Genomic DNA, 26,038 nt, shown 5'->3' on the forward strand with positions numbered 1-26,038 from the left:
ACCTGATCCTGACCCTGGCTTGCTGGATCAGCACTGAGCTCCTTATAGATGAGGTCGCTGCTGCCTGCCACTCGGGTCCTGGCTCACCATCCTTGCAGAGCAGCCAGGCCTAGCTGCCCTCTGACAGCAATCCATTGTATTGGAGCTGATGCAGCTCTTGAAAGCCTAGTAAAAAAAAAAGTGTTATTTATTCCTGTTTCACAACAGAAACATGAAGCATAATGTGATTGTGTCTTGTCTAAGTTCATATAAGCCGCCTGTGGCAATCAGGAATTTAACTGAACTAAAAACTTTCCCACCTCATTATATCAGTAACTCTTTCATTTTCTCCTCTCTTCCTTTTTGTCTGTTCTTCTCCCACCTTTACTAAGCATTTCTTGGTCGGCCATGAGCGTTATAGTCTTGCAAGGTTGACCATGCACTAGAGACAAAGGTTTGTTTTGTTCCCTCAGCTTGCAGCTTAGCGTTTTTGTAGTTTCATGTGTTTGATCTGAATAGTGAGGAGTTTTGAATTCCTACTGGTACAAACACAGATACACAGAAAAAAAGGGGAATTGCTTAACTGAGATAGGAGGGAAAGACTGCAGCTGGATTGAAGGAAAAAGCAGGAATGGGGACAATTTTTGCAAAAAGTTGTGATCAGATGCCTATTGAAGTACTGCTGTTTATTTACAAGGACTTATATTAAAAGAACATAAACATTATGTGCAGGATCTTTAATCCGATTATCTTTGGAGGTGCATATGGAGTCAGAGTTAGACTCGTCAGCAAATTTATCATTCATATATGCTTAAAAGGGAAGCTGGGTTGAGACTCCCCTTTAGCTTATCATTTCTTGTCTGAAGGATGGTACTTGGCACAGTATTGCAGCCTGGAGTATGCTCTGAGCAGTCAGAACGCGACTTGGAATAGCCACAGTGCAGTAGTTAACAGACTTGGGGCATGAATATATTCAAGTCATGTCCGCAAAAAGCAACAACTTTTCTACTGCTTAGGCTTATAAGCTAGAAGGCTTATTTCTGTAAGAAATAAAAGCTGGAGTCTCTTTGGCTTTCTAGGGACATCCTCGTTCTTTCCACTTTGCACCTGGTCCTTCTGCTGTGCTCCTTGGAACCCGGGAATTAAATCAAATGTACTTTCCTTTCAAAAAATTAGGAAAATTGATTCCATAATGTAAACAATTCTGCAGAAATGTACCTACATTCATTCTTCCTCTCTCTCTCACTCTCTCTCTCTCTCTTATTTTCCATGTTTTTTTTGTTATTAGGATAGCTTTGGTACCCCAAGCTGAGTTCTACTATAGTTAAAAGCCAGTAGTTATATTATTATTAGTCCCCAGGGTTAATATTTAACCCCCTCAAAAATGGACGTGCTCACAGATATTACAGTTTTCCGTGCTGAATTATCTACAGTATCTGGTATTACTGCAATGCTGAACATTTAGTTCACATTTTGAAAATTACTTTTGCAACCAGAAGTGCCTACAGGGCAGCCACATGGAAAAATTCAATCTGGTAAGCCACAGTCAGTACAGCTTTCTTTCTGGTTACTACACATCTAGTTTCACAGAGATTCTGCCATTAATTATTCTGACTTTCTTCCATTTAATCAGTTACTCACATATATCTTTTATGAGTTTGAAGAAAGGCTTGTTGTAATGTAATTGCTGATTTGCTCTCAAGTTTTTTTCTTGAGAGAAAGATGAAAGGCTGTTGTGTTTGTCATATCTCTCTCCCTGTCAGCTAATTTAGCTAGAACATACGCTAGACAATACCGAAAAAAACTAAATGTCAACTTGAAATATTCAAAATAGAAGCTTAAAAAGCTTATCATATTTTCATGTTTTTTAATCTGAAGGACTGAAAATAATTGTAAAGTACCGACACAAACTTGTTAGATGACAACCGTGTGAACCAGCTTCTTGTTGAATCACATTCCTGTCATTTGTTTGCAGTATCTGACTTTTTTTCCCTTACATAAAAAGCTGCAGTATTAATAGGCATGAAAACAGTTGGAGGTAAAACAGGGAGAAAAATAGATATCATTAGTGTGTGAGATTTGCTTTGAGATACGGAACATCATAGCTAACAGTTCTGCATCTGGAGGCTGAGTATGTGAGAAGTGGTGATACATATCGTTTTAGGCTCATGTCTTAAATGAGTAAAGGAATTCTCTGAAAATAGTTGGAGCTTGGGGAAAATATGTTTTTAAGATGGGTATGAAAAAACATACTGATGTAAAATGAATAAAATGTTTCCGTAAGAATATTAAAGTATCCATCCAGATGTTATTTATATATTTTTCCTAAGCTTGAAGTATCTTGAGAACTAACAGAAAGAAGAACAAAACTGCTCTTTCCACGTGCCAGTAACTACACATCTTATACCTTAAAGTGCTCAATGCCATTCACCTCCTTCTGTGACTGTGTCCTGTGGGGTTCAGCTATTTTTCGGTTTTCATTGTATTTTCAAGGCATTTGCTTTATTTCTTGTGCAGGGCCAGTACCATATTATTGTAAGTATAATGAAAGGAATTGCACAAAGAACCACCCAAACTCTTTTTCTGGAAGCTCAATCTTAAGAGCGCTTTTTTCACTCTTTCCTCTTAAGTCAATATATTATAATATTAATATAATGCACACTTATGGATGTTTACAACTACAATAATTAAATAAACTTGTTAACAATATTCAGCTGGTCTTTCAACTGACCACACCCAGATGGGAGGTGATCTATGACTTATAGATAGGAAGACTACAAAGTACTTCTCATGCTGGTATCTCAGAAGAAGAAGTGAAGTTGGTGAACCTAATCAGTGATGAATTTGATTATCAAATTGAATTTACAAGAATTGTTAGTGTGGTCCATGTTTGGTAGAGTTAATTCTACCCATTGCTGGTATAGGTGCAAATTATGTGATTCTGTAAGTCTACACAGAAATGCAAAGAGAAAAATTTGTGCTGTCCAGTTTTGTTCCATCAAGCCTTATTAGAAATCCTTTTAATTTTTGCCTATGAAATCGATCATCACTTGTCAATCAGATATGGAGGAGAATAATCAATGTAACCAGTTAGTGGAAGGGATGTGTATTCTCTCTTTTGCTTTAATGTGTTTTGTGTTGTGAAATTTTTCTGACGCTTCAGGTTTTAAATGCTAAAGGAGGAGACTAAGTGTTCACAAAAAGTCTGTATGTGGATTTTAGGGGTTTAAAAATATAATACTTATACAAAATTTACAGTTTTAAAGTTTGCTACTTAAGATTACCTGGTAATTATGGGCAAATAGCCTCATCCTTCAGTTTAGATCAAAAGGAGTGTATAACATGGTTAAGAAGCAAAAGATTTAAAAAAATCAAAAGATACAGATTCATTCTGAATGAAGGTCAGTTTTTAAAAATATGAATTAGTTCCCTGAATTTCATTTCAGATTTAAAAATCAGCCATGAAGAGTCTGAGTAGCACAGGTACAGTAGCAAGCATTGATATAGCAGCTCATGCAACATCAGTTAAAAAAACTCCTTGCCTGCATCAGAGGCTTTCCAGGCCACCAGACTCTGGAGGAAAACTTTAATAACCAGAACAACCTTATATCACGTTCTGAAATCGGTAAAAAGAATATCAGCCTAAAATACAGACCATTACTTTTGTACAGTGGTGCCACCACTAGTTATTAATACAGGAAAAAAAACATCTATCAACTATTGTAGTGATACATAGAGGGAAAGCTGACTTGTAAACAAATCAGGATTCAAATTTTCCACATCTTTAAAGGTGGAAATCAACACCTTGAAGGGGTCTGTGGAGATTAGGTAATGCATACTCCAAAAAGTTAACTGAAGTATAATCAAAGTATAGGTCAAAACTTGGTTTATTTTTCACATGAAAAGGATATATTTCCAAAATTGTAAGGTCAAGTGACTGAAGTTTTTCTAGTATGACGAGGAAAGAGATGATTTTAGAAGAACACATCATTAAATGAAAGCAGGATTTTTATATTAGTTCTGTCATTTCAGTAGTAATTCAAATTGCCAAGCATGAGAAGTGGTGGGTGTTAAGTACTTGAGTAATAAATCCATGATCAAAATGGAGCATAGTGTTTGCATATGAGGATGACAGTGACATGGTGAATGTCTCCTGGCCAGTACAAAATGATAATTTTGTAGAAATTGAAAGCACTGTGAGAGAGGGGTGACTCTAATGCCACAAAGTATGTCTTTAAAGGTGACTGATGTAAAAGAAGAGAACTTTAGATAGCACCTGTGAAACCAAGTCGCAAGTTAAATCTGTTACAACTCCTGACTTTCACCTGCAGATAAAAGAATTTGATGCTGCTTTTACCAGCACCTCAAGACTGAGTTCAGTCTTAAATTATGAAATCTAACTTCTAATTATGAAACACTCTAGTACTACTTATAAATCTCAGCCTGACAGATTCTGAACACTTGCATCTTCCCTAAATTTCTGTGTGTAATTTGCCTTTATTGTTAATACTGCAGTGAAATGTTGTAGTATATAACAAAAGGTAATTCCACTCTCAGAAACAAGACAAAAGGTAGGAAGGAAAGCTATTAGATTATGTGATCTCTGGTTAAATAAGTTTTATAGAATTTGTACTATTCCATTCTATGGTGGAGTAGTATGTGATGAGACCAGTTATGTCATATTATGTCATATTATCACTATGTATTTTCATGTCTTGTGCTATTTAGGAAAGGAGATGTTTAGTGTCTCAGCTTTTAGAGTTTTGCATCAGGAACTCAGCATACTATGTATGAGTATGTAAGAAACCTACTTAAAGGTTTCTAATCCAAACACGTTTGCAACAACTGTCTTGAAAATGTGAAGCTTAGTCATTCAAGAATTAGAAAGCAAAAAGAGATATCCAAATTTATTATTTGAAATGTGGGGAAAGTGAATTGTTAGTTTTTAATCATTGGACTAATGGTGTTGTAATACGTGTGTGCAGGGAGGCACAGCTGAGTTTTTTTCTTACACCGTTATATCAGAGAAGAAGGAAGTATAGATCAGTACCGTTAGGAAAAAATGCCAACCTTGGGACCAGACCAAACAGAGTGTTTAGTTCTTTCAATTCTTTTACAGTTGATGGACGGAGCAGACAACAGGATTAGGCCTGCTCAGCCCTGCTGCTGCCTTAGGTCACTGCTCAGGTGGGTAGTAACTATTACCTTTTATTGTCTCAGGTTTGAATCAGTGTTTCTCTGAAAAGGTGGAATATTTAAAGTTCTGTTAGATCCTTGTGTCTTTTATTAATACATAAAGATATTGGAGTTGCACATTTTAACCTTTCTGTTGAATATAAGTAATATTATGTGTTATTTTGTTGTGTTTTTAGTTTCAGTTTTTAGTAATCCATGAAAGTAGATTCTATGAAATACCAAATGGCTCATCTTCTAGTGTACACCATGTTGAAGACAACAGCCTTCAGACATCACACAGTGAATCCTGACTTTTATGCTCAATATGCTATAGTTCTTATTTGTAGTCTAGAACTGCTTTCAGCTTTGCCAATATTTTCTAGCGTTGATTCACTGAGGACATGCATTTATAAATACATATTTATTATTTTGTAGAATTTAATCTTTTTAGAGGTTTTTTTAGTAAGTTACTGAAAAAAATGAATATGCTAAGTTTTTCCATGCAAGTTTACGTGTTTCATAAAGTCACAGGAACTCCACACAAGACAAAGGTCATGTTTAAGTTCTTTGCTAATTGCTATTGGTGGTTCTATTTAACCGTTTTGTTAAAAAGACTATATGGAATAATGAGCCCTCTAGTGGCTGCTCACCTTCTTAAATACTCATTGTAATGCCAAAAAAAAAAAAAACCAACCCTTTTTTTTCAGTGACAGCACAGTTTTTGTTGCTTTAACTCTTGGGGATGTTGTTTTCACTACTCATATACATAGGAAATGGAAATGTAAGAGCTGGGCTACTTCTTTTCAAGGCATGAAAGGAGTACCAGTAGAAAGAAGATTCAGAATTGTATCTGCATGATAAATGATACCCTTCTGTAAGGGGAATTTTACTTTAAAAGCAAGAATATGCGCCTGATTATGCAAAGTTTTTCCTTATAGAGAATGCTCATATCCTTGCTTTCATATTAATCAGTTATACTACAGAGAGCCTCTGGTGGGGCAGCCTGGTGATGGTTTAATAGGGTTAGTCAGTGGTTTTTGCTCTCTCAGATCATGCTTTGACTGGTAGACATATCTGAAGCAGCAGCAACCAAAAATAAAGGGGGGGGGGTTCCACTGATGGCAGCGGCATTTGATCGCTAGCAGCTTGGCAGGGGCCTAGACTCATCAAGCATTTTTTAGTATATTGATAGAACAAATGCTAGAAAAAGTTGTCAGTGTTTGTTCTCGTTTCCTGCCTCGTGGAGTGGACTTGAGCTGACACTGCCACAGTTCGGGGTAAGCAACTGCTTGAGAAAGGCCAGGCAGACAGCATTTTGTAGGATAATTCTGAATAGGTCACTTTCCAAAGAATTCTGTCACAGGAGTCATGGATAAAGCCTTGATTTACATCTGAGTACTCTAGTTATCCAGCTATAGAGAGTCCTGCAGGGAAGGAATAGGAAGTAAACTCGATTTCCTAACCTCACATCCCCGATGATGGAGAAATAGGGGATGGCAGAAGGGAAAGGCAAGACTAAATCCCTGGAACAAAGGAGTGTGTAAAAAAGGCAAAATAAAAGAAATCAGGTGATGAAAGTGACAGTGGCAGAGGTTCTGCAGCCAGGAGAGAAAGGAAGGGACAAGAAATTGCATTAGAAATAGAAGAGGGAGATAGATTTAGAATTTCTCTAATGAGGTGGGGTAGGAAGGATCCAGCTCTAAACAGCAGCAGTCACCAAACTGAAATTCAGTGATAAATAATTTGGATTAAGTTTTCTTAAAATGTGTAAAGATTGCATTTTTTGAAAGGGGTTGTCTTGAAAACACAAGATGTTTTTTGCTTAGGTATGTGGAATGCATAACGTTTGAATGGAACAAGAGAATATGATTCTTATGCAGATTAAGTATCTCTGCCTATATTCCCTGTCTCAGGATTCAGATGAATCCTGTAGTCAATGGCCCCTGTATTCATACTACAGCAATGGATGTTTGCTAACAGTTTTCATTAATAGAACAGGAGACAAGAAAGGATTTTTCTTTTTCAGTCCTACTGGGCTGTGATTCCTAGATAGCTCAGCCCCTTTTACTTTCAGTTAGTGTTTTTCATGAGTCCGGGAAATATTTCCCATAGAGCTCTCTCAATTTCTCAGGGCTCGTACATGTGAGCGTTTGAACAGTTCGATTGATGGTATGTGTCGTGCTTCAGAGCTAATTGATTTTTGCTTTCTCCCCAGTTGATTGCTGGGAAGGCTTTTTCCACATTCTCAACCTTGAACCTTCCTTTTTCTGTAGCACAGTCTTACCTTCCTGCCGGGATATGGGCCCAAGGCTATGGTACTCAGTACAGGCCTTTTACCCAGTGGGTCATACTGATCTCAGTAACTGATTTTTCCCTTTAGAAACTATGACTACTGGTGAAAAGAGGAACGCAAATTACTTTCTTGAGGCAAAGCATTACTTAACAGCAGAAACAGGGCAAAAAGGATTAGCAGAAACTGTTTGTACTGTGGGTGCGTAACTCAAAGAAGTGGCCAGACCTCCAGAAGAATGTAAGTGAAAACTTTGCACATTGAAGGGGTGAAGGAGTAATGAAAATATTTATATCCCAGCTTGCAAGCATTCCAAGTTATTCATGTTTTCAGACATGCATTTGCTGCTGTTTATAATAAAGTCCAAACAGCACAAATGTCAGCAAAATAAGCAAAGAAAAATCTAGATGTTCAGTCACATGAACAGAATAAGTTACAGCTTTCTCACTAACAGATTTTTTTAAGGACTTTCATCACAATACTAGTACATACTTCCTCCTATTTGTTTAACACCACTCTGAAGCACTTGAAAGTTAAGAAGTAAATGGAACAAGGTATGTTTGAATTATACCTGGAGCTTTTTACTGTACCCGAGAAGTCAGACTACTTTTCATTCAAGGGAAAAAATTACAGTGACAACGCAGGAGGCTTCTGATATTCAAATGGATTAAGATGTCAGTTCTCATTTATTTAACTTCCATCATCTGATCAGTTTCCAGCTGGATTTTTTTCCTCATAGCTCCCTTTCTTCTTTCAAATGAAGGACCCACAATATGTCATAATAACTATAGTTCTTAAGCACAACATTACAAAATTTCATGTTACAGATCTTACCTTCTTTGTCATAGGAACATAAGCAGTCAGTTTCTTCCTGCATTTCTTAAATATATAAAGCTGTTACCTACCTCCAAGGGAAGTTGTATCATGTGCTAACTGTTAAAAGTGAGTGTATGTTTTACTGTAGTTTAAAATATATGAATGTCATTTCATGAATTACATAATTTATATAGTTTACTATGTTATTATGTATATTTTATATTCCTAAGACTTTTTGAATAAACTCCCAAACAAGCGCAAAAATGCTGATTAGCCTTTGAACCTTGTAGAGTAAAACATGTTGGTAAAAGGAGGTTGTTTATTATGGACAAGTAGGCACACAGGAGTCACCTGAGTGAGGCAGGGTCTCTTACCCTTTGCAAGCTGAATTTCTCAGTGTTAAATCTTACTTACCTGTCTATCAAAACCTGGCTTAAGTTAGCGTAAGGAGATTCTGGAGTTAAAAAAACAAAAATAGAAAACTCAACCTGAAATATATGGCCCTATTTGAGCTTCTGAAACCTTAAGTGGAAGCAGACTGTTGAAACAGACTCCAGATGACTCCAGATCAGTGCTATATATATATTACTTGAGGAGGTAAGTGAGGAAAAGGTTTGAGAAGAGAGTATATGCCCTGTATTTCATGGTTATGCTTTTCTTCTGTAAATGCAATGTGCACATTTAGTATAGAGCTTATTAAGAAAGGTGCTCGACGCTGGTTTTCTAAACAGTCTCATGATATGCACGCTTGCAGAAATGTTTATTTTTCTTCCAAAGGGGTCTAGAGAAGAAGAAGCCTTGAACTAGGCATTTCTCTTTGTGAGAGGATCTAGCTTCTAGTATTTGCCCTGTGAAGAGCAGGACAAGAGCTATCATTCTGCAAGACAGGGTACTACCCTCTAGATAGAGCTGTAGTTCTGGTCCTGAGGTGGGGAAAAAATATATCAAAGTTGGGGCTGACTAGTTTGTTCAGGGTTTTCTAAGAAAAAAAGCATGGAGAAATTATGGGTTTTGGTACTCTGAAAGAAGGGAAGAGCAAGTCAAAGTTTATTTGAGGCTTATTTTTTCTGCTTTGAAACATTGGGGGCAAGTGGGTTCACTAGAAGGATCTAAGTAAATCTATCTTGGGTAGAAGGGTGAGTTCTCAGGCAGATTTCTTCAAGTTTTTCAGTGACATTAGGTGAGAGGTGCCCAACCACAGAGGCATTCTCAGCAATGAAAAACCTTCTGCAAGCATATACTCTTATAAAAATGGTGATTTGTACTTTCAAAAGAACTTGCAAATGTTCTATAAATATCCATTTTGTATTTTAGTTAGTATCTGTAGGTGTTTTAACCAACTCACTGTCTTCTCCCTAAAAGTTCTAATAATGTTTGTAGAGAACACGGGGCTACCAGTGATCAAGTTGAGGGAATCCTTTTATTCATGTAATGAATGCAACAGAGGTCTAAATGGATGGAGTTTTTACTAGTCTGCTTTATTTGCAGTTATTTCAGTCTGCCTTCATGCCAAGACAATATTTAATATTAATATATTGCATCTATATAGAATCAGTCTCGTAAGGAATTCAAAGAGCTTTTCAAATTGGCCTGAATCTGGTATTCCTCTCTATGCAGTAGATATCTACGTCTCTCAGTAACAGATCATTGGAAGAGTTCTGAGAGAGACCAGCATTTTCTCATCATGGGTTACTTACCTGGTAGCTCTGAAGAACAACTGTTGGGTAGCCTTATACAGCTGTTTTGAAAATTTCTAGCTAAGGCGTCTTACCTATTCTGTGAATAAGGAAAAAACATAAATATTCTGCTTTTCTTTCAGAAACTGGGGGGAAAAAACAGCCAAGCAGCTGAGTACAATTGAGAAAGATTAACACTTAGCCGAAATTGTTTATTGTCTGTAGAGTTAAAGGTAGTTCTTAATTTTTCATCTATATTACTTCCTAAAACGCTATTTGAATGCTACCGGTAGTTGGTATTTTGAGGTTATCTATTTTGTAGAAATCAAAGTATGTTGGGCTGTGGGTAGTACACATGCAAACAAATGTCACAGAGCAGATGTGTGCAATTTTCCCTGATGAGGCATCCACTTCTGATTTTATATGAAAACACAGTAAGAGCAAACCAATAAACACAGCAATGCTTCAAGATACATTTTTCTAAGGTTTTCTCTGTTCCCATATATGCCTAATTCCCCTCTTAAAAGATTTTTTTATAAGGGAAATTATGCTATACGTCAGTATCCCCATTCTGCAATGTTACCTTTTATTGTCCTCAAACACTCTCCCTGAAGATGGACTGGCTATCAAGAATAAAAAATAAAATTACACAGCAGGTGGCAGCACAGGTCCTACTTGCTTTAAGCCTGGTTTGCACCTCTGAGAAAAATAGTGCCGTCTCCAGTTCCATAGTGCAGTTACTGCTATTTTAAACAAAAGTTCTTTCCTTTCTTTGAAGCAGATGACTTTTAGCAAAGAACTGGGAATGACCTGTATCACTGGTCACTGCCATACTACAAAGGCAGAGTGTTTTGAAGAATGCCATTTAAAAACAACAACAAAAAAAAGGTCAGTTAAGGTTGCTGGCACCACAACTCTTACAGTCTGGGCTACAGGCTACTGCATGGATACAAGTTCTAAATGAACAGGCTGTAAATCTGACCCCTGTTAATAAAGACTACTGCCACACAGACATCTGGATAAGTCTGTCTGCCTCTTTGTAGCAGGGGCTTTCCAGGTTGTATTTAAAGACATGTAAGTGTTCCGACTTGTTTTTGAGGATTTCTGTGCCCCAGCTAGTCAGGTGTTGATCTTTTTCCTTGCTAGGAGGTGCTGATGAAACAGGACACTGCTAACCGTACTAATTTTTGTTCCTTGAAATCACACATTTCAATATTTGGTTAAAGTATCACCTAACACCCAGGAGAATGACTTACAGCTATAGACTTATGAGATTATCAGGCTTAATTAGTATTACTGTAGACCTCCTGTGGTGCAGAATATGGCTTCCTTATTTTGAACTTTTTAATCTAGTATTAAGAGGAATTGCCATTCAGTTACACTGTAGGACAATAATTAGTCTAAAGTGAAATCCTATGTGATCAATTTAAAATTGTTTAAGCCTCCTGGTTATCACAAAGCCTCCACTATTCTTTTCTGAGCTCCTTTATGCTTTTGCCAACACTTTAAATAGCATGCGGGCCAGATTTATCCCCAGTGCGGCGCAAAAGAAATCAGTGGGATCATGCTGGAGATGAATTTGATAGTACATATTCGGTCATCTAAGTTGCTGGCCTTATAGTAAGGACAGAGCTCTATGCCACTGAAGTCAATGGAAGCTTATTAAGTGCTGATTCAACACTGATTCATTTCTCACTGTGCCTTGGTTTTGTGGAAATATCTGTCCTTGTTCCTTTGTTTTTATATGATAGCTTCCATAGGATGTACCTACATATATTTGTAAGAGGAATTCTGAAAGGACCTGAATTTTCTGCCCCATGGGTTAAGGTGATAAGGATTGTATTGGGATATTATTTGCACTTTTTTTTTTTTTTTTGCACAAAAAGAGAAAAATGTAGAATAGTCTCAGGTATAAACTAAGTAATAGTAAAAAGTTTTCTGTTAAACCAGAGCAGCAGAAGTGAAAGCAGATGTTTAGAAATCAGTGTCATTTCTGTTTGTACCGTTTCCCTTGTACTTAAAGTAGTGTATGAATTTCAAGAGCTAGTGTGACATATTAGAGAGAATCATAAAAGTATTCATCATTTGAAATTAGGAGAAAGCTTTTAGGAGAAAAAAAGAAGAAAAATTAGCATTGATTCTGAATCTCATTTTATGAGTAAATTTGAACAAGAAGCCTGGTGCTTTACTGTTTGTTCATCTGAAATTCCTACCAGAGGCTTTGAACAGGGCTTCTTTCACAAGATAACTAGGACTAACCTAAGAGTTCACTGTAAAATCTCTGCAAGCGAAAAGGTATCTCAAGTTATAAGCTTTTTATATTTTTAATCCTGTGTGAGGGCTAGAACTCATTGGATAACTTCTGTGCAACAGTATAAATAGCTTCATATAACTTACCTAATTAAAGCTCTGAGAGTGCTTTTAAAGGTGAGCAAATTTGTTTTTATGGAAAAAAAAATCTGACATTTGATTACAATCTCAGTTATGCAGGATTGGCATGTGCAGAGTTGCAAGTCATGGTTTATCATGGAAATGTTGACTAATGTTGAATGATCCTTAATTCTAATAGCACAAATTGGGTATTAATTTAAGTCAAGTGGCACATATTGAATAAAACAAAGTAGGGATAAATTAATGTTAGGCTTGACTGTTTATTTCTAATGCTCTTGAGGTGACAAACAGACCTACTGAGTGTTTTTAAGCAGTTTTGAAATTGTTCCATACTTCACTGTGCAACTTCTCCAATTTCACCCCAGTTATATGGTGATATTAAAAAGAAACTCAAATAGCCAGATAGAGCATGGTCTTACACAAAGACTTAGTCTGGAAAGCAGGAGGAACTCTGCTTGCAGCTCCTGAGTTCCTAAATTCTTAGTTCATAAATTGCTAAGTAAATTAATCAAGTGATTATTTTTAATATAAAAGTGCATAAATCCATTATTATAAATTCATATTTACATGAAGAAAAGGCATTGGGACAAATTTTATATTTGCTGACGTTGGCCTAAATCCAGAATAATTCATTTAATGTTCGTTCTTAAAAAGTTCTTAAAAGTTTCTTAAAATTACTTCATCCTTATATCAAAGTAAATCTAGATCTCAGCAAAATCTAGATCTCATGCTACTTGATTCAGCAGTCTTAATTAGGATATGAACAAACATAAAGAAGATGTTGTTAATAAGCATACATCTATTGTATGCCTAGCTTGCTTTTTGAAGTATAACACTGTCTAATAAAGTGCCATATTTAACTCCAAGTAGAAACTAAACCCTAGTATAGCCTACTTGAAAAATGCGTTTGAAATCCCCTAAAGCAATATTTTCTGAAGTGATTCTTTATCTCATGTGTATGTATTTGAGAGGTTTAGCACAGCCAAAAATAGCAAAATGTTGAGAGAGCGGTAAATATTTGTACCACAATCTCTCCTTTCTCAAATTTGTGAATAAAAAATGCAGAACAGAACGATAAATGGGATAATCTGACTACAAACTGTAAATCTGACAACACATTTTAAGGCTTCCTGGACTCTTCCTGAATTGTCAGAGAAAAAAGGATTACCTGGTCAGTTCTGTAACAGATTCACAAGAGCAGATCTCCTCCCTAATCAACATTATAATAACCATTTTATGTATCTTCAATTGTATTATGAACATTACCTACTTAATTTTCACAGCATCTTTGAGCTACTAATGTCTCTAAATTGAGAAGATAAGCAGTTTTAGTTTATTTTAGTGGCAGTACTTGGAGATTTCTGATCACTGCACTTTCCACACTTCAATGAACGATGGTGTTTTTGTCCCCTACCCCACCCCTTATCCTTGTCTTCCCCTTAGTGGGTTACAAAACAGGGATTAAAATCCAAAAGCAACCTAGCTTTTGCAGTCTGCAATGAGAGAAAGTGGAATCTGGAAGTTCTTTGCTCTCTCATTTCTTTGATATTGCTTCCCAGGAGAATGTGGGGAATTTTAATTTTAGGGAATTACCCACTACTAGGCTAGGTTGCAAAGCCTGTCAAGCATACGTACCTACTACCTACAAACTGCCTCTGTATTTTACAGGTCCCCCAGGTGCTGTTTTCTGAAAGCTTTTATGTTGGTAACCCAGAAAACAGACACTAGTGATTTGACACTCACATTTATGCACTGGTATGGGTCCATGTCCAAGTTCCTTGAGAGTGTCAACGTGCTGCGTATGGTTGTAGGAACAATTCCAGGCAGACCTGTTTCCAGTGCTGTTTTCATGGGATGGGAGCCTAAAACACTTGTTCTGTTCTATCTGGAAGTTTCCAAACTAAAAAGATGTTGTTGGACTTTCTTTCCATTTTCTCTTTTACTCATGATCTCTAGATAAGGCTTACTGTTTCAGGAGTTCATAAAAAAACACAGATACTAAAAGTGTGTAGCGTAAATAAGTAGTTGCTTAAAGTATGTAGTGTAAATAAGTAGTTGCTTCTGCCCCTGGGGGATATGGCATCTTTTGCCCTGCCCAGGAGGAGCCCTGGCCTGGAGCTAGCTGCTGAACTTCCTAGGGTTAATTGCATTGGGAAGCTTTCTGATTACAGTGTTTCAAGCTTCTGTAACATTTAAGACCAACATTGTAACTTTTCATACTCTAGAGAAGCTGCACAAAACCCATTACAAAGCTTGTGGGGTGTCAACTATTCTACCTCCTGCTCCCAGACAGACAGATTGACTGATTTGCTTTGGTGAACACTGACACATAGTGCTTGCATTCCCTGTGAAGTTTGTAGGAGTTTGTAGTTAAACTCAGGGGAGCAAACCACAGGCTGGAATCACAGAAGACAAAAAAAAAAAAAAAAAAAAAAGTCAATGACTTTCTAAGGGAGCATATTTGAACATAAAACAAAAATAAAACAAAATCAAACTTTAGGATAGAGAGCAGAAATAAAAAGAGCAGTGAGTGAAATGGCATTCTATTTAGTGCTTTTTAAATCTCCAAATTATAAAATATACTTTTTAAGGAGAGAAGTTTCCTCATAAAATGACACAAACTTACTGCACCAGCCCAAGACAGAAGTAGCAGACATTTGGGGAGCTCAGAGTTTACCATAACATACATAAATCCCATGTGCAGAAATGTTTTGGGAGTGTATCTGCTTTGTGTTAAGTAACCCTTTGAATTCTGAGAACAAGAACATAGTCCTATACTATATACTCTGCAACTGAGATTTTCATGGCTTACTGAACAAGCTACACAGGCAGAACTAACTGAGGCTTAAACCTGGAGAAGGGAAAAGGCTCTATCACTGCCATGCTCCATTGTCCTAAGTTAACACTGGCTCTACTCCTGACTTTCCTCCTGAAGGGTGTTACTGCTAATACTGATCGATAATGCTTAGAGAAAAAAAATAGTGGTGTTTGTAGCCTGCAAAATCATGAGATACACAAAGTGTGTGGGGAATAGTATCTCTTGTTAGGCCTAGTGATATAGTTGGAAAAAATAATGAACCTAAGTATTCCAAAACTTGGTGAGAGATGGACCTGCGCAGGTTGTTTATCTAGTGAATATAATGGATCCTTTGTTACTCTGCTTATTTTTACACTACCTCCTACTTTTCTCTAACTGCTGCAACTTTTGTATTTGAAGATGCTGCTATTGTATATTAATGAAGAAGTTAAATTACCTAAGCAACATGGGCTAAAGCTGAAACTCCCCCAGCATCACCTTTCTCAGGGATCATTGTCCTGTAAGAAAATAGGTCTGTAAGTGATACTATTCATTTGGACAGAAAGAAACTGTTACCATGGTATTTGTCAGCTGTGTGTAATACTGATACCTGAGGTGGCCTTTGGAACCAGGTATGGTTACAGATAATGTAGTGGTGTCTGCTTCCAGGTGGTTTTCACTTGTGAGTAAAAGAACAGTGGAACCAAAGAGCAACTGAAAGTTTGCACCTCAGGATACAGGCATTCCCCACCCCAATTCCAGTTTCTGAAATAATCAGAAATACATTTTTTTCACAAGCATTTATTGCTTCTATAATTACTACATCAACCACAATTATTTCTGCACACAACTTACATATTTAATGTAATATGAATAAATTAAATAATTGACTCCAATAGTCAACTTGTAATAGAACTACTGACAGGAATTAAAGCATAATCATAAAAAGTATGGTATAAATGAGGCATATTCTATCACTGTTTCTCTCGTAGATCATATCACATCCGAACCCAAGGAGCAATATGGCCAAGCTGGTAGCAGCTACTGACATGACAAACACTGTGTAAATAGAGTTCTCTTCTGTGTTAACAGCAAAAGGGAAGTTAATGTAATATAATAAGTGCATGAGTTTAAAATAGTCATGGTTCTGTTAGATTTACCAGAGAGTTCAAGGTAGCGGATGATAGTTTGAAGGTCACCTGCACTCTCCGTTGTAGTTTTTGGAATTACTTTTGAAGGTAAGAATTCCAGTGTCTTTTTGAAAGACACTGTGTTAAGGTGTACTTTTCATCTTTGTGTGTCGTTTGTTTGTGCTTTTTCCTGGAGAGACATTTTGTGTTTCACAATTTCTTATGAATGGAAACAGATCATTTCAGGGACGAAAACTATTGACAATGAAGCTACTCTGCAAAGGAAATGTTGACTGAAAAGTACTATTAAGAGTGTAGGAACTTGTTCCTCTGGCATCTTTGTCTGGGTAGGCAAGGGCCTGTAAAGACATATGCAAATGGGGAAAGATAAAAGTGTAGTGTGTGTTTGTGTGGGGAGTGTTTTGTGGGGGACTTCTAAAGGGTCTGGAAAAGGTAACCAAGAAAAACAGTCTCGTAGACATTTACTGAGCAGTGGAATATGTGAAACTGGTAAAGGAGCTTGTACCTCCACTGAAAACTGGTTAGGGTCCATAAAGAAATTTTTAAAAGGCTCTCCTTTTGCATTTTATGTACTTTTCTCAACTTTCCACATTGCTATGGAGAAAATTCTAGTGGACAGATGGGAAATAATGCAGAGATCAGTGAGCCTATGAAGAATGAGACAGTACTATAAAAGACAAGATATGACTGAAAGTTTTATTGGAAAAGTAGAATGAAAAGATTATGATTTGCATTCTAGCAAAATTCTAACATTATAACAAGCTAGGTAGATGAGATACGTACTCCGTCTTGTAAATCCTGACTGTCTTGTAAGGACTCCCTTACAGGCTCAGGAACAAGCTGAGGCAGAACTGCTGGAGCATGTCAGGGCAGACTGGCAGCTTGCTGTAATTTAGACCGGATCTTTTGAATAGTTTAAGACTGGAAGGCTACATAGTTGCTTCAAAACCCGTATAATGCTTCAGTCCTTGGGCTGTGAGTTCTGTGTTGTGACTCCAGCATTTTACACTCTGGGCACAGGAATCTCTGAAACAAAAAGAAAGAATATCTGATGAAAGCAAGGTCAGTTTGTTCTGATTCTTATAGGGATATATTGTCATTTAAAGTTTGATTAAAAATTCGCATAGGAAATTCACCATGACAAAAAGATTTTATAATGCTTAGCTAGGTAGACTGCCAAATTATGACCAAACGGTTTTCAGAAATCTCTGTCTTAGAAGTGATTTTATGTAAATAAATATAGAAAAGACCTCACTGTCTGCCAGTCCTAAGAGCTAGGAGTTTTTTTTCTTTACTCTAAAAAATAAAACATAGATAAACAAAGAGAAACATCATTTAACCTTTGAGTAATAGCTAAATCATTATATAGGAAGTCAGTTATTCTAAAATAACTGCACCAAAATATTTTTTGGATACCCCTGTCAATTACCCCTGTCCTTCCTGTAAATCTACTGAAGTCTATTTGCCCCCCTATAACTTACAGAAATTAAAAAAAAACCAAACACATAAGTAATAAGCTGAGTCACTCTAATCTTACCAACACTACTTCTCGCAATACAAATTTGAAGGAATACGTGCACATTCAACTGTTCCCTTTGAGAACTATTTGCATGGGAGTACAGTAGAGAATATTGTTTGTACTTGCCTATTACATATTCCTCTGAAATGTACTGAAATGGAGGCCTGCCCACAGATATATATGATTAGGCCTTGTGTTATTTTTTGATCACTAAGTCTCTCATTTATATAAAAATGAGCTTAGATGTGAAATTTGAGCAAAGTTAAGGTGCACAAGTAACTATTTTTTAGCTATCTAGGTTCTAAATAAAGAAATAAAAATAGAGAGAAATATTAATTTGAGGGGTTGGCTTTGCTATTTCTTTCGATACAAATTTCTGCCTTGACATACCTAAATAGATGGAAAACTTATTGAGGTCAAGGTCCTCAATGAACTCTACTCTTTCCTATAATGAATTTCCAGAATGCTTTAATACTGAATTAGGGCATCATAGTGCTTAAAATATTGTGATATTCTTGGAGGAATTTATAAGACTCAAGAGATCGCAATGTGAAGAATGTGGAATAGACCTGAAGAACACAGAATTATTTAGCCATATTTTTCGTTATAATCTATCCTAATCTAATGGGTTCTTTAGAGTAAGCCTGGCCTGTTGTGACTGTTGATAACTGTGGCTGTGCACTTTAAACTGGATCTTATGAACATTTAAGAAAATATTTAATTTTATAGCATTTTATTTTCTTTCTTTCTTTACAGACTTTAGCACTGAACATATTTTATTATGTGAGAAATACTCAGTCCTCCTTGTAATGACTTCAAGGTCTCCTCTAAAGTCCAGAAAATCATTTTTAGATACTTTGTTTTGTACAGTGATTGTTTGACATATGTGCAGCTGTTTTGATGACGACACAGTTGCGTATTTTCTTCTAATAAGACATACGTAACTGTTTACACCAGCAAAATTAAATCCAGAGTGCTGGAGCTTTCTTTAGGCTTGCTGTGGTATAGATCAGAAATACTTATTTATGTATAATACTTATACAATGCTTATTTTCTTTCTTAAAATGTCCATCTATTTGGGGATTAACACTCTGAAGCTGTGCTTCTCATAGCGTTTTCAGGGTTATCAGAAGGTATCTATTAAGATAACATGGAAAGTGCATTCTCCTTTGACTTTTTTTAGTGTAAACCTGAGACAAAACCAAGACAAGTTTTTGTGAAGAGTGCTTGCTACAAAAAGGCAGAGAAAGCTTGTGTGCAAAATTTGGTTTCTGTTGTTTTGATTCCAACTGTATACTCTGTGAAGAAATAGGATAGCATTAGAGAAATGCTTGATTTTACCAGTCAGTGCTCCAGATAGAAATAAACAATGCACAAGGCTCCAAATATTGATTATTACTTATATTTAAAGAGCTGACATTATGCAATTCCTTTCCTGAAACCAGGAATAAGGTGAGGAGAAGTCAGCAACTTTTACCATTTTGGAACTTTCCCTGACTGATAGGTGAAAAATAGAGGTCTTCTAGACTGGCTCTGTCTCTCCTCTACATTCATTTCTCTCACTCCTTTCAACTTCTGTGATAAAGATGAAGAACATTTAAAAGTTTTCAAATGACTAGTTTAAACACAACTATTTCTTATGACAAATGAAAGAGGAACTGCCACGCTCAGTGAATCCTATGTAATTCAGTTAGTCCTCTACGTACCAGTAGCTACAGGAAATGTTTCCCATAGGTAGTATTGCTTCCAAAACCTCCATTGAAAAAGGCACCCTGCATTGGGATACCCTTTTTTAGTAAACTTAATTTAGGGCTCATTATTGTGACTACAAACTGATAGGTTGTATTTTTTCCTTAGACTGTAATTAACGAGATTGTTTTTCTAGCTTTCCTGAAAATGTGTTTGTTCCCTGAAGCAAACTTAGTTGTTCACTCTTCCAAAACATAAAATTCCAGAGAGTGTAGTTCTTGGCTGGGCACTTAGGGGAACATTGTCATCCTACCAATCAGGCTCCTTTTAACTATTTTTTTTATAAGACATAGATATCTATAACTGAAAGAGATAATTCATATCTAAATAAAATTCTAATTTTTTGTAACTTTATGCATAAGATAGAACTTCTGTGTACTGCCTTTGTTTAATTAGTTAGTTTCCCCTGTTGTTTGGGTAGACCTTAGTAGAAGTAGGAAAAAGTGATTTAAAAATCAACAGAAAGTAGTTTTGGCAGGGAAAACTGGAACCCAATGTACTATCTCAAACTACTTCTCTAAAACAGGTTCAATTAATGATGGCATAACTCTTTTTTAACAATTTATTCTTGTGTCCTAGAAAAGAAACTGTCAACACTGAATATGTTAGTAACAGTTTTTAGTTTTTAAAAATGATATATTTTTGCAGAAAAATGAAAGTCTAGAGCATCCAAACAGTGCCCATCTGAGTTCTCCCACCGCAGAAAGAACTAGAAGAGAGTTCTTGAGGAACAGAGGGATCATCAAAGATTCAGAATGGTTCTACAGGGTGAGTGACTCAGGGCGCAGAACTGCTGTGGTCATTCTTTCCTGCCTCTACCTGCACTGTACTGGCACTTACTGATCCTGTGGGGAGCTGAGCCCTCCAAAAATGTTGCTTTTTTATTTTATTTTTTTCTTAGTAGGGTGAGAAATTGGGGGGTTAGTTCTCACCTGATTTAGCTCAGTGACCAGCTCACTGTAGGGTCAGACAAGCATAGCTGAGTACAAAGGATTTCTTGTCTTCTATTTTAAAAGCAGGTGCTAATCTAGTCCTAACCAAATTGTCAAGCCCTTCAGGCATGGAGAAAAAGGTTAGAGTAAGAGGAACATGGAGAACGTATCCCCTGCTTAAAGGGGCAATCAATGAAAAAAAGGGAGGGAATGTGAGGACCAAAAGGTCAAAAATGGATTAAGAGAGGGGCATTGAGCCACTGACGCTGGATGTCGCTCAGAGGTGGCTGTGCTTGCAGACATGAATGGACAAACCCCACAGTCATTTGGATCCGCCACTGAGCTTCATCCTAGTGGCACAGATGGCCAGCTTGTCCAGGGCCAGGAGGAGGCTAATACGGAGGTCCCGTAACATGGTGAGGTCTCCTATAGGGAAGGCATGAAGGAAGAGGTGAGGGAAGAATTGCAGGCAAGAGCACACAACCTGGAGCACAAGGTCCATGTGGGAGTAAGAACATGCAGTCTGAAGCAGAGAGATGGAAGCCGCCGCAACTTGAATTTGTTTTAAGTGCTATGAAACTGCACCTGAGGAACACTAGATTTGTCAGCCTAGAAGATGAATGAGGTTGTGGTGCAAGGAGTCTGTGGCACACATCTGTAAGACAGAGTATGGTATGGAGACAGAGAGGAGAGAATGATAATTCATGGTTAATTAACACAAAAGATAAGGGACATCAAATGGAAATACAGTCAGAAAGCTCAAAACATAGAGAAGTGATTTTCACACAGCATGGAGTAAAACCAAGGAATTCATTGCATCAGGCTGTAGGTGCCAAAGCTTTTATGGATTAAGAGAGCAATTGGATTTTTCTTCCATGCGTGCCTATGAAGAGCTAGTAAACAGAAATATACTACTTCTAGCTAAAAGTCTCCGAGCTGCAGAGTTCTGAAAGCTGAGAGTATGTATCAGGAAAGTATTGTTATGTACACATCTTGTTTTCATAGTCTTCCCGAGACATCACCAGTCACCACTGGAAACAGCATACTGTGCTAAGTGGGTCATTGCTCTGGCCACTGATGCCATCCCAGTGTTCCAGCTAGCTTATGCACAAAATACATGCTTTCTTGCCTGCTAACGTGATACATCATTGGTAAATCCAAGCTCAGTTAATTTAAAACTTAAGGCTATAGGAAATATGAAATAGTTAGAACAAGTTGCAGATACATTCTTTTACACATTTTAGTGTTTATCAGGAAGATCTGGAAAACAGGGTAGTGTTTCTGTGTTTTAGTCACAAAGAGTTCTGTAGTAAGTAAAAGTTTGCCTCACCTTTTCTAAGTACAGAGAGGTTGGATCAAAAAATATGTAGTCTGCATAAAACAGACATGCCTTTGGGCATCTTGCACAATCCAGGCCTTTTCATTAGCGATGACTTGACATGGAGCAAAACAATGAGGTTTGAAACAAATCAGAACATAGTGGGAGCAATAAGGGACTGCGCTAAACTTCGTGTAGCCTGAGCAAAGCAAAAACCACACAGTGATTCAGTTCAGCCTCCATCTGGGGAAGCGGTGCATTTTTTAGTTCTCTAAGAGTAAGAACTATTAAGCATAATATCTGCATTGCGTATTCTGTTGTAGCCAGAATATTTTAGCTCCTGCAAGGTGTTGTCTTTTATGGCAACAAAGAGTTGTTGCCCAGCATAATTACAGCTTGGTTTGTAATCTTGCTTTTTCACATCCTGCTCCAGTCCATATGGCGTGGGGGAGGATTGTGCTGGACTTCCGCTCAGCATTGATGAGAGCAGAAAATGCTTTCTTTTCCTTTGCATGTTGTTAAAAGGGGGCTGTTTGCCCTCTCCAGAATTAGAGTTATTTTGTGTGAGCTCTGCTCTGAAGAAGCCTCCAAGACATGTAAAACCACCTGGCAAACTTTTGCATGAATCATACGGATATTTGTGGCCTCTGGCTTTTTGAACTGCACTGTGAGTAATCCAAGCTGCTCTCGTCAGTGCTGCTGCTGAAACCCATTTCTTGCGTTCTGAGAAAAGACCACGGGGGCCTTAGATGCAACTTGATGGTCTCCAAATTGTCCGAGAGGATATCTGGATAGCAAACCCCGTGTGCTCGTCTAGTCCAGCCGGAAAGGTCTGGACAAATGGTGTTCCTTCTTCTGGTTCAACCCTGCTAACAAAAGCGTGGAGGCCGTCGTGAGGTTAAGGAGGCCGGGGGCTACTCCTTGAAGTGTTTTTCCCTTGCGCCCCTAGTTCTGACGGTCCCGCGGCCTTTGTGGAAAAACTACTAACATTAATCGTGTAATAATAGACCGGTATCTGCCTGAACCATGTCTGCAGCCAGGTTTCCCCGTAACGTCTCTCTGCCCCGTCAGGATGCAGACCCTCCGGAGGAAGAGGACACCTGGACACGTGCGCCCCCGACCGCGCTAAGCACCTCGGCAGCCGAGGGGACTAAAGCCGGCCCCGGACAGGCGCTCGGGGGGCGGCCCACCGGCCGCGGCTGCGCGCCAGCGGGGCGGGCGGGGGCCGGACGGCGGCGCGGGGGCTCGCTCCGCCCCTCGCGCTTCCCCCCGGCCCTCCGCCCTCCTCCCCGCGCGCTCTCAGCCATTTTAGCAGCCGGGGCCGCCGCGGGCCGCCTTCTGCGCCGCCCGCGCCGAGCCGAGCCGAGCCGAGCCGAGCCGAGCCGAGCCGAAGGGCGGTGAGTGCGCGCGCGCGCTCGCCCGCCCGCCCGCTGCCCCGCGTAACGGCCGCGGACGGGCGGGCCTTGGGGCGGTTGTCGCGCTGCGCCGGCGGGCGGATGGCGCTCCCCGCCGGGGCTGGGACCGCGGCCCCCGGGTGCCTGGGCGGAGGCAGCCGGGTCAGCTGAGGGGAGGAGGGGGGTTAAACGGGGTCAGGCTGGTGGCCGGCTCGCTGGAGGCGCGGGCGGGCCGGCCGCGGCAGGTGGCGGGGGTCCTGGGAAGGCTGGCTCCCAAGGGCAGAGCTCCTCAGGGTGCATCTGCCGCCGCTGCGCGTTTTCTGCGCTCGGCGCATCCGCTCCTTGCTGGGGGGGCACCCTCCCTGCTCCCTGCTGGACGCTGCCGCGTCCTTCTGTGACTTTCCCTCCGCGGTGAGGTGGCCGCGGCCCGCAGGCTCTGCGGGGCAGCGCTGCTGGCTGCCCCGGGCTTCCCCGCTCTCCTCCTGCCTGTCAGCGCGCCCGGCCAGCAGCAGCATCCTCTGCCGCTTGGCTCTTAGCGGCCCAGCTACCTGATGGCAGAAGAGGCTGCTCGCCCTGTTTCTTGCTTTGCAGTAGCATCATCCCCCCCCCCCTTTTTTTTTTTTTTTGCTCATCTCCCTTCCTGGGAACCAGACGGGTTTTGTGAACCCTGCCCGATACAATCAACAGCGTTATCTCTTCCCCCATAGCCCCCTCCCACCTTTGCGTTTCTAGATGCAAAAGAGGAGGCCGGGCTCAGGGTATGGTCTGATGCTGATGTAGCGAGCACACGCAGAAACCCAGGAAAACGTGATTCATTGCTCAACGCTACGCACAATGCTTATTTTTTCTGTTTCACGTCATAGGAGCATCTGCTCCTATGCAAGAAAGCGGTTGGTTATTTTTGTTGTTTGATTCCTCTGAGATAAGTTTCACTTTGCAATATCCTAAAATATCTGTATGCTTTGCAGATATTTTAAGCTGATTTAAAAAGAAAGTGCATGTGTGCTTCATGCCCTCCCCTGCCCCCGGAAGAGTGTCAGCACTAAATAAGCCAACATCAGGCAACTAAATAAAGCCCCAATTATCTTTTATCCCTCTTGTTGCTTTAATGAAATAGTTATAGCAACTTGTGAGCTATTTTGTAACTATTTTTTATAACCCTTTTATCTAATATAATTGTTTCAAATTTGATTTTTTTAGTGAAGATAATAAATATAGGCTGAGAGTACAGAGAGATTTGATGTAAATTGAGAATTGTTGCAGATAAACTGAATTTCTCTAGTCCATGATGCTTGCAAAACGTGATTATCAGATTCAAAATAATACCCGTCCTTACTTTTTTTGTTCTGTTCATCTTGGTCTGTTGTAACATAAAAATATTAATGCAAAGTTCTTTGTCACTTAATACTGTAGACGTATGTGCATTTATGGCTTTGCCAGTAAAGCTACAAATAGTAATTAGAAACAATATATTTTTTTATTGTTTTAATTGACTTTGACTTTTTCAGTCTTCACAGTTGGTCAGGGATCAGAAATCCCAATGATTAGAAAGCACAGATTATTTTTTCCTAATATGTGAAAATCTTATTGGCTTTGGGGATTTGTTTAAATTATATTTTCTACCAAGCAAAAGGTACAAATAACAATGTTCCACCAGTTTCAGACAAATTGTTTGGTTTTATTTTTTTCTTCTCTTTATTTATTCTATTTATTTAAAGTTGCAAAGTTTGAGTTGAATACAGTTCTACAGAAGTCTTAATTATCTCCACAAAAAGGTTATATTAGTATTTTTTTAAACTTATCCCTCATGTCTTTTTGCCTGCCAATTTCCCTTCGTTGCTGTCTTAAACTTAGCTTATATAAACTTAGAACAGAGAATACAAAAAACAAATTAAAAACTCTGTGGTAAGGCTTTCATGATATGTTAATTGTTCAGGTATTTGCATCTCATGCAAACATTACTCATGTATTATCTTTAACACTATCTGTAATATATAGCGTGCTAGCAAGTGACAGTATCGCCCATTGTTTGATGACTGAATAATCTAACATTTATCAGTAGCTATAAATTTCCAGCATCATAATTACCAGTGTTCTGTGGATGACCTCCTTCTAACAACAGGTTTATGCTTCAGCTCTTTTATAAAACTAGAAAAATAACACTTGAACAAGTTGCTAAGCAAGGCAGTAGTAGATACAAATGTATTTCAAGCAATATTAAGATATGTGTCTAGTAAAATAGATGGACCCTGTTATGCTGTTTTAAATAAAGTTAAGACCCCAATGAGTAGTCTGAGCGTGAGCCAAAGATATAAACATGTAAATTCTATTAATTTTAAAGGTATTCATTAATAAATGGGGTCAGGTAGTTAAGATGACAAGTGATCGAGTGCTTATCCCTAAGAAAAATGTTTTTAATAAATTACTGAAATGAAAAAGAGATTGAGTTAATTATTAAGGGAAATATTCATTGTATACACAACTAACCGCATGGTCCCTGTTCTTCAGGGCATTTATTCTCTCAAGGGAAAAGGAATTTTGATTGAAAGAGGGAAGTAGTTTCCTGGGACAAAAAACTTACATTTTTGTACCCTTTGTTCATATACTAGCTTGTTATTTAGATGGGACAGCGTCTTCCAAGTAACATCCTTTTTGTCAAAGATGCATCTCAAAGTTGGCCACGCTATTTATTTTTCCTGTGTTCGACAGCAGCTAGAGAGTGGCTCTTTGTTGTTGTTTCAGCGTTACCTTACCTCCTCTTCTTCCTGTAGCTGGCATTGCCCTCTGTCACCTTTCCGTGTGGAAGGTGCTTCATGGAGTAGGCAAGCAGCCTGGAAGGGCCTAAAGGGGA

At 38.6% G+C, this 26,038-nt stretch overlaps 1 protein-coding gene across 13 annotated transcripts in view; it reads left to right on the forward strand.

Annotated features, from left to right (window-relative positions):
• Window positions 1-26,038, forward strand: part of ACSL4 (acyl-CoA synthetase long chain family member 4) — a 66,595-nt gene that overhangs the window by 4,118 nt on the left and 36,439 nt on the right. For 6 of the 13 annotated variants that reach the window (XM_068956914.1, XM_068956916.1, XM_068956917.1 and 3 more), the window contains exon 1: window positions 23,050-23,190. The gene's annotated coding sequence lies outside the window, so the exon portion shown is untranslated. Of the gene's footprint in view, window positions 1-5,098; window positions 5,167-23,024; window positions 23,191-26,038 lie in introns of those variants that run through there. The other 7 variants (XM_068956920.1, XM_068956924.1, XM_068956918.1 and 4 more) reach the window with 6 other exon arrangements.

The sequence above is a fragment of the Struthio camelus genome, chromosome 11 (genome assembly GCF_040807025.1).
Source record: "Struthio camelus isolate bStrCam1 chromosome 11, bStrCam1.hap1, whole genome shotgun sequence".
Taxonomy (NCBI): Eukaryota; Metazoa; Chordata; class Aves; order Struthioniformes; family Struthionidae; genus Struthio; species Struthio camelus.